Raw genomic sequence first — 15,525 nt, 5'->3', positions numbered from 1 at the left:
AGTACAGATTGGACATACCTTGTAATATTTAGTGAGAAATAATCTAAATTGGGACATGTTGCCAACTACATCGCATGCCTGTATTTATACTGGGATTAGAGAGAATTCTATTCCTGTAACATGCACAACATCCAATTCAAGTCAGGACATGCTACATATCAGGTTTGGGAGCCATGGAGATACCTCTTTCAACATGCTCTGTGTTGTAGCAAGGCTGAAGGCTTTGGCCATACTCCAGAAGTGGGGTGTGGCTTTACAAGGATTAGCAGAGAAGGCCATACCTGAACTTTCTTTCTCGAAAGAGTGCCTAAAGAGAAAGATTGAACTTGAAACAATCAATAGAGGGTAGAATTAACATTTATTGAGTGCCTACATTTGCTAGGCATTGCCTTAGGTGAGAGAGGTTGGCAAAACTTTTCTGTAAAGGGCCAGATTGTTGCAGGCCAGAGTCTCTGTCGCAACTACTCAATTCTGTAATTGTAGCACAAGCAGCCGTAGACACCCTAAGTGAACAGGTGTGGCTGTGTTCTAATAAAGGTCAATGTATAAAAACAGGTGGTGGGCCAGCTTGGGCCTGCAGGCCACAGTTTGTCTACACCCACCCTAAGTGTTTCGCAATCTATTTTATTTAAGGTACAAAAAAGGGTTGCTGGTTATTTTCCATACTTAACAATGAGGAAACCACGTGCCAGAGGTAAGATGGCCTGCCAAGGTCACATGTATGACGTAGGGTCAGGATTCCAACCCAGGTCTGTCAAAATCCACAGTCTGAACTTTTTCTACTATATGAGAAGAGCCTCTTAGACTGAATACAGAGGAAGAGGAGGGGTCAACTTGAATGAAAAAAAAGATGCCAAGTCTAAATCCTTCCTTCTTGGTTAACATTAACTGATCTAAGCCCACCTATTACAAAATATGGAGGACATCAAAAATGCTGGTAAGCAGGGGAAACAATCCTCCCAAAAGCAGCTTCTGGAATATTCAGTACTAAGTTCCTTCATACCGTAAGAGGAGAGAAACCAAATTCTGTGTATCACAATGTGGCAGATTGTGGCAACACTACAGTGTGGCCGCCCTCCTAGAATTCCAACACTCTCTGAGAGGATTTTGTAAAACAACCCTATTGATATTCACGGATTCAGTAATTCATTCATTAAATGTCCAGAAAGTACACTATGTAAATGCTTAAAAAAAGGATGTGGCACTTGTCCTTTAGAAACTTTCAACAGAATCAAGAGGCAAGCAACTAAATAGTTAATTACCTGCTGATCTGAATTGCCACTTGAGGGTAAAAGCAAACTGTAAAGGTGACATGTACAGTTCAGTGCCTGCAACTCAAGGGAGAATAGGCAATAAATATGAGTGTACTTCTAGCTGAACCTTAACTAGGTTTTCACGCCTGTTTTTTTCCTCCTGAGAGATTAAGGATTCTATTTTCACCATGGTTGTCCTAATTTGGAACCTGAAGACAAGGTTCCAAGTCCATTTCTGTTGTTTACCAGCCTGAAACTTTGGTACCTAAACATTAATGTTCTCATCTTATGATGAGGGGGTTCAACTAAATGTTCCTGAAAATCTTTTCCAGACTTTATCTATGTGAATCAGATTTTTAACATATGATTCTGTATACCCAACTTTCAAAAAGAGTAATTCTCTGGATGAAACTCAAATGTCTGTATATTTTAATCCATGACATAGGATTCTTTAAAATTTTATAATAAAAAAAGTTTCAATTATTAAAACTACTTCCCTAAGAAGGCAGAAAGTATCACGTATAGAGTTGTACAACTTATTTCTGAAAATCAAATGATGATTTTCCCCAAAGGACAGAGGGGAAAGGAAGATGTGGAACAGATGGATTTATTGTTCCCCTATGGAGAAAAAAACATTTCTACACCTTGCAAAAATATATTAATTGGCCTACCATCTGGCAAGCCTGCTCACACACATAAGGGATAAAGTTTATATCTTGAGGTTTAACATTTAAGCCTGTAAGGACATGGTAATTGGAATCTTTCTGTGTTAGCATTAGTATTTTTAAAAGGGCATTTCAAAAGAGATCTGAATACAGGTGGAGACAAACAGGACCTAAAATGCGAGACCATGCAGGGTGACATCACCAGTGTCAACGGCCCCACCCCCACTGCGCACCAGCAGGCTGGCTGTGGACATACCCACAACAGATGTACGCATGTGTGTGCACACACGCACACAGAAAAAAATTACCCTCCCAAAGTTTTAATAGCGGTTTTTCTTAGTACTAGAATTTGGGTTTTTTAATTTTATGATTGTTTGTATTTCCCCCACTCTTTGAGTTTAGCATATGTTACTTTAAAATTTATTTTAAAGGCCATATAAGTTCCACTGAAATTAACATAAAAATAGTGAAAGGACTTGGTAAATTACTTTAGAAAGCAAATAAGGTACCTTGAATTTATCTTCTGTAAAATGCATATTTCGTTCAATCTTTACTTGCACAGAAAAACCCCTATTCCTTCTGGAGCTTGGTACTTATTTTCTAGTAATCATAATCTATGTCTCAGACTACATAGCTTCCAAATCTTCTACCTCATGGCCCAATTTCCTTCCCTAATAAACACTCCCAAATTATTTCTAACCATTAGTCAAATTTGTTTATCTGGTTTCTCACCACTTTTTCATCTACATAGCATCAAAGGGGCTATTATACATTAATAATGAAATGAACAATTTAGTTTATGCTTTTCTTCCAAATATCTCATTTTGATGCATTTTTCCAGTACCTCATTTGACACTGTCAACCAAGTAATCAAACTATGTGTTAATCATTTCCTCACAGAAGTGATTTTTAAAGAGGATGACATAATGTACCACGGTATCCTGGATGGGATACTAGAACACAAAGAGGATATTAGGAAAAAAACTTGGAAATTTTAATAAAATGTGAAGTTTAATTTAAACAATGGAGGGGGTAGCAAAACAAAACATCTTATTCTAATCCTGTATTAGCATTAGCATCAAACTACTTAAAAATATTTAAAGCTTTTTGAAGTATTAGAAATATTCTATATCATATTTGTGGTATTAGCTACATGACTGTAGTTTTAAAAACTCATTGAACTACACACCTAAAAAGGATGATTTTACTGTGTGTAAACTGATTCCCAACAAACCTGACTTAAAATATTTAGTTGCCTGGACTTTTTTTTGGTTCCATTTGCTGGAGTAAATACAAGTGGCAAACCCTGTGTTAGTAAGAATCTAAAGAAGTCTTGGCCTAGTATAAAACACATCTTCTTTAACATTTCAAATAGTACGTGGAGGGAAAACTTCTTTCATTCCATCCTTAGAGAGAGAAAAGTATTCCTCAAAACGCTCACATATTGTACCACTGAAAGCTAAGAAATAGCCAATGAAGGCTTTTTTTTTTTTTTTTTGTGGTTTAGAGAATTATTTTCCCAAAGGAAAAGATGTATTTAAGTGAGTGCCATCAAATCATCCTTCTTAAAAAGAATTAGCAACAGCATATTCAAGAGGAATTATATTTTTAAAAAGGGATGACGCCTTTACGTAATTCTTCTCTAAACTGCCCAAACAGATCTTTTCCACCATTCCCACTGCACTGCCACGTAAGATGCAAGAACTTTTGTACCTTCTATGAGATGAGCTATATGCACTATTCCAAGATCAGCACAGATTTTGATAGTGTGCGTAACATACACATTCATGTGAATGTGCAGGATTTTATAATACATAGAGGGAAATCTCAGAAAAATAAGCCTGAGTGCAGCAGCGTGTTATTCATTCAAAGGCCTAGGAGGTAGCAGCCGTGCACAGTTACGCCGTAAGTAAAACTTCAATTTAAAAGCACAAGCCCACTCAAATACCATCATAAACCGGGATACTTTAAGATGAGGAAATTACAGGAGAATACATTTACAATTTCCTTTAAAGGGAAAGAGAATCAGCAGGTGGCAATTTTAAAACAAAGTAAAAGCTACTTCTATTTTTCACTCTCTTTCCTCAGACAGCAGGTGGCATATCTATAGCAAAGATAAAAATTATCAGAGCTTTATATTCCACAAATATCTTTTGAATTACCAAGAGGCTGCTATCCTATAAAATTAAGATGGTAAAATCTTGCTGTACAAATATTTTCAATAATTAGAACAATTGCTGGAGTCCTATTTTCTTTGGACACAGGATAGTAACGTTTTTATTAGGATTCACTACTTACTACTGGTGATATTTTGGGACAGTTAAGTAATTTCTCTAAGCCTCAATTTTTCATCTGTATAATCAATATAACAATATATCATTCACAGAATTATGAGGATTAAATGAGACAATATACACCAAACTGCCTCAGCAGACATTCTCCCTCTCCCTCCTCCTTGGCTGATGTTGATAGGAATCTTACCAGTTACTACATGTTACTATAATTGTCTACGTTACTTTCTAACCCCACTAGATTGAGCTACAAGAAAAGGATCATGCCATACATATCTTTGTTCCCCAGGTGATAATCATAGCCCCGGTCGCGTAAAAGGCACTCATAAATATTTGGCACATAAATGAAAAAATGAGGTGATGTGATTAATCCCCAGACCCTGTTCACTGAAGTCAAACTTAGTCAAACTAGGTTATTAGGTTATCAGGTTTCACAAGGTGATTCAGCCTCATCCACAAGCTCCCAAAGTAGTAAAAGGGTCACACAGAGATGCATGACTCATAAACAGCCCCCTCTACGTATTTTTAAATGTAATTAACTTCCCCTGTTTTAGAGGTTAATCCTTCAGCTCTTGGTTTCTCTGACTCTTGGCCCAATTTATAATCACTGACTTCTCTTTAGTGCTTCTAAGGCAGCCAAAGAAAAGAAATTGAAAGAGGAGCTGTACAGCTGCAATCCCCAACCCCTGGGCTGAGGACTGGTACCGGGCTATGGCCTGTTAGGAACCAGGCCACACAGCAGGCAGGCGAGGGAGCAAAGCTTCATCTGTCTTTACAGCCACTCCCCATCGCTTGCATCACTATGTAAGCTCCTGCCTCCTGTCAGATCAGTGGGGGGCATTAGATTCCCACAGGAGCTGGAACCCTACTGTAAACTGCACACAGAGGGATATAGGTTGTGGGCTCCTTATGAGAATCTAATGCCTGATGATCTGAGGTGGAGCGGAGGTGGTGATGCTAGTGCTGGGGAGCAGCTGCAAATACAGATTATCATTAGCAGAGAGGTTTGACTGCACAATAAATGTAATGCGCTTGAATCATCCCGAAACCATCTCCCCCACCCCTGCCTGTGAAAAAATAGTCTTCCATGAAACCTGGCATGGCGATCCCTGGTGCCAAAAAGGTTGGGGACCGCTGCTGTACAGCCTTCAGGGCTTGAGGCTACACCCTCCCAATCCAATCCCTGCAACATTTTAAGAAATCCAGTCTATGACTAAAAGGCAAAAACAAAACAGAGCAAAGCAAAAACAAAAGCTAAATCTAGGCCTTAACAAAGACTTTAAGATATATACACACCTGGGACTTCCCAACAAAATCCATGAATGTTGAGCCATGAATCTCCTCCACACATGTTAGTTTCTCTATTAAAAAGCTTTAAATCAAACCTAAGAGGCTGAAGAACAGCTACAAACCACTGCCTGCTGGGCACACCTATAAGAATGAAAGGTTTGAAAAGCGAAGGTTGTTTCTTCAGCTCCAGGCCAGGCACGTCACTTACATGGGAACTAAAGAACTGGCTTAAAAGGAGGACTATAATCTTTCTGGAACAATGGGTCATGACGAGCTTCCTTAATGCCAAAGTAAGTGTTTAGAAGTGACTTCTGCTAACAGAAAAAAAAGTGTAAAGGGCATATATATTTACTCTGGCTTGAATACAACATTTCTGAACATGTTTATCATTGCCAAGAGTCAGAACCCTTTTCCCTCATGGATTTTCAACCTGGGACCCATTCCAGGGAATATTTGTGTACCCTAGGAATGACAGCAAAAAGTTTCATCATATTAATACTTAACCAGTTCAGTATCTGTACCCTTTGACCCCAAAACCACCCTATATCTGATATGAGAAAGTAGACTAATTTTAAGGTTAAATCTCAAAAAGAAAGAAAAACCACAATTGCTCTTGTTTAAAGAGCTTCCTTTAAGATGTCATCAAATAATTAATAAGTAATTAATCACAGCACCAAAGAAAAATGAAATCTACCTGCCAAGGGGGCTCATTGTCAATGACTATGCTGGTAAAATGGCATCAAAACCACTAAGATCCAAGAACTGGACTGAAGAGAGAAGGCCTCTGACCTTAAGCCTGGATTCCTAGGTTAAGAAAACCTCTATTGATTTTCTGCTTAAAAATCCTTGATTTCAAAGGCCAACTTCCCTGAACTTGACAGGAGAGAAGGCATCTACTGAGAAAGAATGCTACATAACAAATTTTACAAAACACACAGTAAAAATATGACAACTTTTATTCCTTATTAACTCTAGAGTCTAAATATCTAGACCTCTGACATCAAATCCTAAAACACATACAACATCAAAGCCGAAATATATAGGAAATTATAATTCATAAGCATAGAAGCTTATTTCACAGAATCCATAACAATAACTATTACGTAAAGCACACGAACTGTCCCACATTCCATCTGTCCTGCCACTGGCCACCACTATTTGAGATCAACGATGAGAATTCCTTTTGCGCAGGGACCTATTATGGAAAATGCAAATTCGTAATCATCCATTCAACTAGCCAAGGCAGGTGATGTGCCTATCAGTCGTTTTGCCACATGCTTGCCCTTTGGAATGGATGAGCAAGCCTAGGCTAATTTTACAATGAACTAGTTTTAGGGTTAGCAAATTATTTGTGTTTATATGGATGGGTACCAGGATGGAGAATAGCAAGTAGATCAAATCAGTCCTCATGTGCCAAAAAAACTCTGACATAGCTTCAATATCTCTAATGCTTAGTGTTTGATCTAGGTAATCTATTTGGAAAAATCTTTGATTTTTGTATCAAAAGTTTTGAGATTAGGCAAGTGAAAGTAATATTTTTACAGGAATTATATCTCACAAGTTCCAAGATCAACAAGCCACAAAAATCAGACATAAGAAATAACATTACATAATAGCCACTTACTGGCTATTGTTTTACAGTAACAAAGGCTTCATTTACCATATTTCCTCGAGTACTTTATTCAGCAGCAGATTTTCCCATGACAAACTTTTTTTTTCCCCGTAACCCCTCCAGACATCTATAAAAGTGAAATATTTAATAATTATAATTTCCAACTTAAAGATATCCATCATGTTGCCTTTTAAGAGACATGACTATGAAAGGGGCATAGGTGATTTTTATGCAAGCTATGATTGTAGAAATCACCCTCTGCAAATTTAGCAGACGAGAAATCTGGCAATGGCTAGATAATATTTTAATAATGACTCTTAAGGAAGAAACACAGTAATGTCTGAGACATAAATATTCATTGTAATATTTAAAATCAGACAGAATAAAGCATACCAAAAACAGCTTCAATGAATACTCATACAGCAAAACGGGCATGGTGAATCCATCAGTTTCTTCCCTCTCTAATTCTGTGACCTGGGGAGACCTCGGCAAGTTTCACTAATCTTCCTGTGATCTGCCAGTTTCTCATTCTCTCCACCCAGGTGACTCACTCAGAACCTAATAGATTACCTCCAAAAGATACCTGCCATTTGAACTTCCATGTCAGGTTAGAAACTTTCCAGGGACATAGGGAGCTGGTTCTTATCTTTGAAGAGCCAAAAGCTTATTGAAGAACTTCAGAATACAAAAGGCGGTTCCACTAGGTGTCAAGGTCTGCATTCTGCTTGTACTTTTGCCTGCAATGACTGTTTGCTAAGAGCCCCTAAACTCTTAACTAAATCAGAGCCAAGATAAATGTAAGACCACAAAATTAGCAACCAGAATGCTAGAAATTCCCAGGGTTCTATAAGAAAGTAAGCAATGGGGTGCTAAAGACAAGAGATAAACATTAATGACTGCCTATTCATCTTACTGATTTATTTTACCTTCAAGTACTGATCAAGCATAAATTCTCCGCTAGGGTCTTTTTTTCTTTAAAACAAAAAAACCTGACTTTTGATATTATTATATCAGTGTGATATTGGTATAATTACCTTCTCTAAATAAGCATGTGTGGTAGCCATTAGTGTAGCAAAATTCACACAGGTCTTCTTAATCTAGCAATAAAGTTTAAGAATTTAAAGCCAAGTTCATGATGGAACTTTATATTTTCTTTTCCTCTGCCTGCCTAGATAATAGGAGAGTACCAGAACTACAAGTATTAACCAACTTGTGAACTTTTATTTAGAGATCTTTCTAGTTACAAAATGTGCCACTTATCACAAAAACCAAACTTCCTACTGATAGAGATTGACTCTGCTTTTTAATAGACAGTTTTATACACACCCTGTGTCTACTTTCATCCAGGTAGCCCCGGGACCATTGTAATATCTTGGCTCCACTATTTAACTTTCAAAGGGATTACTCAATTCCCATGATGTCACTCCCAAATGACTAGGTTACAAGTAGTGAAGACAGCTGAGATTAAAATAGCTTTGTGCATGCTCACTGGCACTAGAGATGGTGTTTATGGGGGGTGAGGTTAGGGTCCAGGGCCTCCAGTCTTAATCTCCCTGTGAGATCAGCTATTTCCATTTCAACCAACGAAGGGGGCCTCTCCCAGATGATTCAGATAGAGCCCAATTCCAAGCTTTCTCCTCCCTGGGCCATCTCCACATAGGAACTCAAATGATTTTTTGACCACACCACCTGTCAAGTTTTAGCCCAGACGGTAAATGGTCTCCATCTCAAAGTCTATGATTCCCCTGCTTTAAAGACATTATTTAGGCTTCTGATAACAGGATATATGTGTAAAAAGAAGCAAGCAAAACCATAAAATATCATGTTCTATCCCTCACTGAACTATCAGTATATCCCTCCACCAGTGCTTTGAGAGCTGAGACACGTACTCCCAAGCACACGTTCACACACAACTACAGCAATGAACAGCCCACGCCGCCCCATGGAGAAGGCGCTCCCCTTCCCAACGTTTTATTTTTAATGAACTTCTTTTGAAATCTACTTTCTGCACTCACATGTTTCTTTCTCTCCCCTTCTTTCTCATTCCTCTCCCTTTCTCCCTCTTCTCTCACAAAAGACCTACAAAAATTCCACGGGCAAAACAATCTGTGATCTCCTATTGTAAGCTTCCCACTGGGGGCTAAAAGCAGTTCTGAAACGTGCATATTCCTGCCTGGCTTCTGTGTCCGGTAAGCCTTAGATGCCCAGAGCCCGTGGGCATGCAGCCACGTGGGACAGCCGGGTTCTCGGCAGAAGTCACTCAGAGCTTGGACTCCAGGCTGGGGACTCCCTCTCCGCTTCTCTAGGAGTGTCCCTGACCAGGCTGGGTGGGGGAAGGGGGGCATTCTGAAGTGAGGGCACAAGTGAGGGCAGGGCAGCCCCAGGCTGCTGGATGCCTTTCACGGAATATGAGCAACATCAGAGCTCACCAGAGATTAGAGAAGGATCGAAGGGCGGGCCCTGCATGATATGTGGGCCTGTCCTGCCTGCAAAAAACACAGTCCAGAGCACAAAAAAAGGAGAAGGATGAAAGGAAGCAGCTATGAAACAGGCCTGGGCAAAGCAAAGAGTGGGAGGAAATGAGCGCAGGGACTCAGGGAGGGGCAGAGCCTGCAGGTCAGGCGGGGAGAGGAGAAGCAACAGGTGGGGCCAGGTTTCAGTCCCCTGTGGACAGGCTGCGGGGAGGGGTGGGCACCGGGGGCTGTGGAGCAGGCTAAGGGGTGGTGCGTGGGAGCCAGAGACGCTCAGAGTCAGGGCTGTGCAGCAGGAGAAACTCCAACTGCAAACATGTCAGAAGGGAGATACTCATAGGCTGTGGAAAGAACTTGAGCTTCCAGAAGGGAGGTGAAAAGGAAACTGTCATTGCCAGTGTGGTGATGAAGCAGACAATAAAATGAGCAACAGTGAGTAAGGGGATGTGATTCAGGAAGGAGGGCTGACAGGCCAGCCATGAATGCACAACGGCTAGGCCGTCATGCCACGCTGCTGCTAGATTTAGCTACCCAGAGAGAGTGGCCACTGCCCATGCTCTCCAATTCCTCGCCTCACTTCTGTTTTCTGGCCTGTGACAGCCCCACTCCCACCCCATCACCCTGGGGCAACTGTTGATGCTGAAGTCATCCGTGACCTTGTAGTTGCCAGATGCAACACACACCTTTATTTCAACTCCCCGTGGGGTGCCAGTGATGTTGACAGTTCTCCTGGGATCTCAGGGACAAACTCTCCTGGCTCCCTTCCTTCTCTTGGGGCTCTCCCCCACTGAGTCTCCCTTCCCATGCCTCGCTGTGTCTCTGCTGTCCCACATATAAACCTAACGTGTTTCTCAGATGATCTTAATGATACTCCCATGCCTATTATTTCTGGTCCCGCCCGCCTGAGTGCCCTACACCTATATATTCAACTGCTTGCCTAGGAGGTTCTTCCTTTCCCTCCTGATGCCTTTGATGTTCCCCAATGCCTGCCCCCAAACTCTTCCCAACAGCTCTTTCTCATCCTTTAGGGCTCCCCTTAAATATTACCTTCTCAAAAGATCTTCCCTTCCCACATTATCTAAAGTAGCTCCCATCGCCACCCCCACGTGCTTACTCTCTCACCTCAGCTCTTGCTTATGGCCTTTGGAACACTGATCACAATTTAGCAATCAGCTTGCTTAGACACTTGTTTATTGGGAGTTGCAAACACTCTGTCTTGTTTCACCACTGTATCCCTTGCCCAGCAGGGGGTACAGGTTTGGATACTGGCTGAATGAAGGAAAAAAAATGCACCATGGTACTCAGCACACAAAGATCCTCAATAATTGTGGATTTAACTGAGTTTTGGGGGATAACAGGAGCAAGTACAAGTACAGGTTCTTTTACCTTCCCCTCCCTGAGTCTTATAAGTACAGGTGGTTCCTCCCTGTCTCTGGTCTCTCAAGTCAAAAACCCCAGGGCCATCATGGAATTTTTTTTTTTTAAATATAGAGATGGGGGTACTGCTCTTGCTCTGGCTGGTCTCAAACTCCTGACCTCAAGCAATCCTTCCGCCTAGGTCTCCCAGAGTGCTAGGATCACAGGTGTGAGCCACCGCGTCCAGCCACGTCATGGAATCTTTCTTCTTCCCTCAGAGCCAATGGCTCATCAATGTCTCTCGGTTTTATATCCTTAATATATCTCAAAGGCATACTCTCACCACATTCCTTTTCAGGCCTGCAAAATCTTTCAGATAGGCTATTGTAAAAACTTATTAATTGGCTTCCAGGTCTCACCCATATGCAGATATGAACTTGCCAGTGCCGCTAGACATGTCTCTCCCCTGCAGGACAAAGGCTGAGACCCCTCGAATGCCCAGCGCCTCAACTCTCCTCCCCAGCCTCCCCGCCCACTACTTATCCCTATGTTGTAATGATACTAACAGCTAAGACTTCAGAGTTTTTATATGCCAGTCATCATGTTGACCATTTTACACATATTGATGCATTTTAATCTTTGTAAATCTCATGAGGTAATTAACTTACTTATCCCTATTTTACATATGGAGTAACTGACGTCCAAAGAAGTTAACTCACCCAAGCTCATAGAGTCAAGATGTCAAGCCAGGTGAATGGGCTTCAGATGGACCCTCTTCACCATCGTGCAGTCCTGCCTATTCACCCTTTCTACTTCACCAATACTGAGTTATGCTTCTGGTTCTTTATGCTCCAGCAATACTGAGTTATGTACAGTTCCTGGAACTCTGGGTTGCCAAGGCCATCAGGACTTTGTACACACCATTTCTTCTGCTCCTTGGAAAGGCCTGTCCTTCTGTCTGATAAACACTAACTAACCTGTCTTTCAAAACCTCCCGAGGTGTTGCCTTTCCTATGTGGTTCCTCTACTGGCTCCCTAAGACTAAAGTCTCTCTTACCCACTGACCACTCCTATGGCTTATCTGTACCTTGTAAATGTTTCTCTATTGCCCTGGTTTGCAATGATTCATTTGCTTGTTTTCACTGAAGGCATGCCTACGGCTTTCAGCTTTGGGTCACAGTGCCCAGGTACACAGTACATGCTTAATAAATGTGGATTTAACCAGGATTTGGGTAAAAAAGTCAAGTAGAAGTTTATTAACACCTAGAATGCCAGGGCAAGAGAGAAGACTGCTCTCCACACTTGTCATACATTCATGACCTATTATATAATCATGACATATATTCATGAGCAAAACAAAAACTCACCAAACGCTACAGATGTTTCTAAAGGGAAGATGCAGTGTACATAAAAAATTCAGTAAGTCCTGACAACTACAGCAGTTAGTTTAAGATCCCTGAAGGTACCTGCTGTTCATAGCAACTGCTGAGTAATGTGAATTCAGCAAAAAACAACACAAAAGAAACTAAAATAAAAACCTCCAGAACTTCTTTTATCCCATGGGTTCTCAGAATTTCTGGTTCCCAGAAAAATGCATTTGGAAACTTGCTCAAAGTGATTAACTGAGTTGCAAACTGCCCACTGGCATGGACAAGGGTTTTATTGATGTAAGTGCCACTGAGGCTTAGAGATTATCACTGAAACCAAATGAAAACATGACAGATTTCTGCACATAACGTTAAAAATCAAGCATCTTCTAGATTCTCAAGACTGCACTTCAGCAAAATTAAAGGCCCACCTCAAAACTTAGTAGCCACGTTTAGAAATCAATTGTAGCCTTTTACTAAACAATGTGACAGAGATATATAAGTAAAAGAGAAGCTTCATCCTATTCCCCCAAAAGCTTTTAATCCAATGAGAAAAGATGCCACAAAGACAAGCAATGACATAAACGCAGGCCAACTAATTTCCATTCTAAGTTGTGAGGGGATCCTCAGTGAATGGAATATACACAGACCTATGAAATTGAAAGTCTCTAAAACATGCAATTGCTACTTTAGTCTAAAACAACAAATTCTGGTCAAAGTCCATCCGTTAAGCCTAGATTTCTGTCCCTTAAAGCAGCAGGTAAATGGCTATCCTTAGACTGCCTTGAAGAAATTGGTAAGGGAAGGAGAGAGAAGGCCAAAGCCAGCTATGGAAAAGGAACCGTTTCCAATGGAACGTGTGAGCTTTACAGCAAACCAGCAGACAAGTCAGTGTGCGTGCACACAACTCAATGTCTGCCATGGTCAAGACAAAAAAGAACGAAGGGCACAATACACCATTTCAGGGACACAGCACAAGGGACAGAGGCTTTCAGTTCATTGGTACTGTGTCAACTCCATGCACCTACACTTCAGAGTAAGTCTGTAGGCTTTTCCCCCCGCAAGAACTCTAGGACTTATAGACACAGGGAGGGCCCTGAGCTGGAAGGGAAACCTGAAAAGTTTTTGTGAGAGGACAAACTAGCAAACCGGCACCATGCTGAACTAGAGAGGCAAATGTGATGGAGCAAACCAAAATCCTTCCATGATGATAATTTCTACCATAATAAAGGTTTAAGGTAAGAGTCTGAGACCATTAAACCCCTCTTCAGTGGTACAAACATCCTATCCTTATGAGCTCTAAGACCCTCATTCACAAGCTCAAAGCTGAATTTCAGTCTTTGATAGAAGCAAGAAGCTAATATTAAAGAAAAGGTTATGCTGAAGTCCTCTGGATTACATTGTTAATAAAAAAAAAAATAGCTGGGATAAAATATGCAAAATGAACAATCCGTCAGACTGATCAGCAAGAGTGCAGGAAAGAAGCTAGGCGTGGTCCAAGAGATATTCCAAAGGCTAAGTCATGTCTGACTGAGGGCGAAGGCAGGTGTGTTCACCTGGACACAGGGAACACCCTCATCGAGCCTAGCAAAAAGACAGGACAACTTGGAGTGGAGAAGTCATTTGGAAGGAGAGATTTTTTTAGGGATCCCTATCAGCCAGGTAAGGAATGAGGTTAGACTTGGAAAAGGAAACAGGAGTAAAAGCAGGTAAGGGGCATCCCAGAAGGGGAAGTGTCACAAGGTAAGCATACGCTTCATGTCCTTAGGGAGGGACACAGAGCCAGAATTGATCACTGGATGATAATAGAAGGCAACAGCCCCGTACACTGTCCTGGAGAGGAGGACACCTGTTCTTCATCTTTCTGAATTTCCATAATAAATATAAAGCAGTGCTGGTTTTTTTTGAGATGGACAATGACTGGAAGAACGAGGAGATGCTCTTCAGGACGCTTCATCTTCAGTAAGAAACAGGCTGTGATAACCTCTACTAGTAGAAGGGAGGGGAGAAAATCCACCTTCCCCTCTGTTTCGCCAAACTGAAGTTACGAGTCCATGACTTGAGGAATGGAAACAACACTCCCACGCTCTCCCACTTTGCTGGGAAGAACTCAGGTTACTTTAGAAGCCAGGCTCTATGCCACTGTGAGCTATTTGGATTGGAGCGTCTGGGCTGGATAAATATTGCCCTAAAGCCAGGGTCAAACCAGCCTGAGAATTCCTCATGCATCTGGCTCTTTTCATAAAACTCTCAACAGGTAGGCAGGGGGAGAAAAGGCCCCAGCTGCTTTTCAGGTTCAGACACATCGTATGATGCCAGAGCAGACTGCTCTCTCTAAGAACTGGCTCCAGGTAAGAGTGGAGGCTGCACAGCCAGGACTACACCACTCGGAAATATTTAAGTGTTCCTGTCGAACTGAAAAGGTAAGAAGTTTTATTATAAGATTTACCACCATGAGGAGCAGTGGCCCAATTCATGTCTAGCATGTATCTCTCGCCAACTTTATAAGTTGTTTCGAAGGTTTGGTGCACAGATGACACAGCTTGAACAAAAATGAGCAATACCAAAAGAGAGGGTCTCTGAACATCTTATATGGCAAAATGAGAAAAGCACAGCCATATTATTTAAAAGGTACAACTTTAGAATCCAACATGGTTTAGTGGTATCAACATTGTTCAAATTGCATTAAAAAGTGAGTCTAACTTTAAAATCTACCAGATGTCTCTCTTTCACATACATATATAGGTGTACATGTGACTTATGTATATGCCTGTGTGTATATATAATGTATGTGAGAGTATTTCAAGATGCTTCTGAAATGTAAGAAATACCACTGAAATTTCCAAAGGGGCCGAGCCCGGTGGCTCACGCCTGTAATCCTAGCACTTTGGGAGGCCAAGGCTGGAGGATCGCTTGAGGCCAGAAGTTCAAGACCAGCCTGAGCAACATGTCGAGATCCCGTCTCTACAAAAGAATAGAAAAATTGGCCGGGCGTATAGGGCGTGTAGTCCCAGCTACTCAGGAGGCTGAGGCAAGAGGATTGCTTGAGCCCAGGAGTTGAGGTTGCAGTAAGCTCTGATGACGCCACTGTCCTCTAGCCCAAGTGACAGAGTAAGACCCTGTCTCAAAAAAAATAAATAAATTTTTCAAAAGGAAAAACTACTAAGTTTTATCAAAGTATTACATATTTGCATTTATACTACAAAAAGTTGCAGGTATA

General features: G+C 41.2%; 1 protein-coding gene across 10 annotated transcripts in view; it reads right to left on the bottom strand.

The window, feature by feature from the left end:
* MAST4 (microtubule associated serine/threonine kinase family member 4) overlaps positions 1 to 15,525 on the bottom strand; it is a 510,487-nt gene that overhangs the window by 134,068 nt on the left and 360,894 nt on the right. The gene's annotated exons all lie outside the window — the stretch shown is intronic.

This window comes from Eulemur rufifrons, chromosome 17 (genome assembly GCF_041146395.1).
Source record: "Eulemur rufifrons isolate Redbay chromosome 17, OSU_ERuf_1, whole genome shotgun sequence".
NCBI lineage: Eukaryota > Metazoa > Chordata > Mammalia > Primates > Lemuridae > Eulemur > Eulemur rufifrons.
The sequence above is the reverse complement of the archived record's forward strand: the minus strand, read 5'-3'. Positions and strand labels throughout refer to the sequence as shown.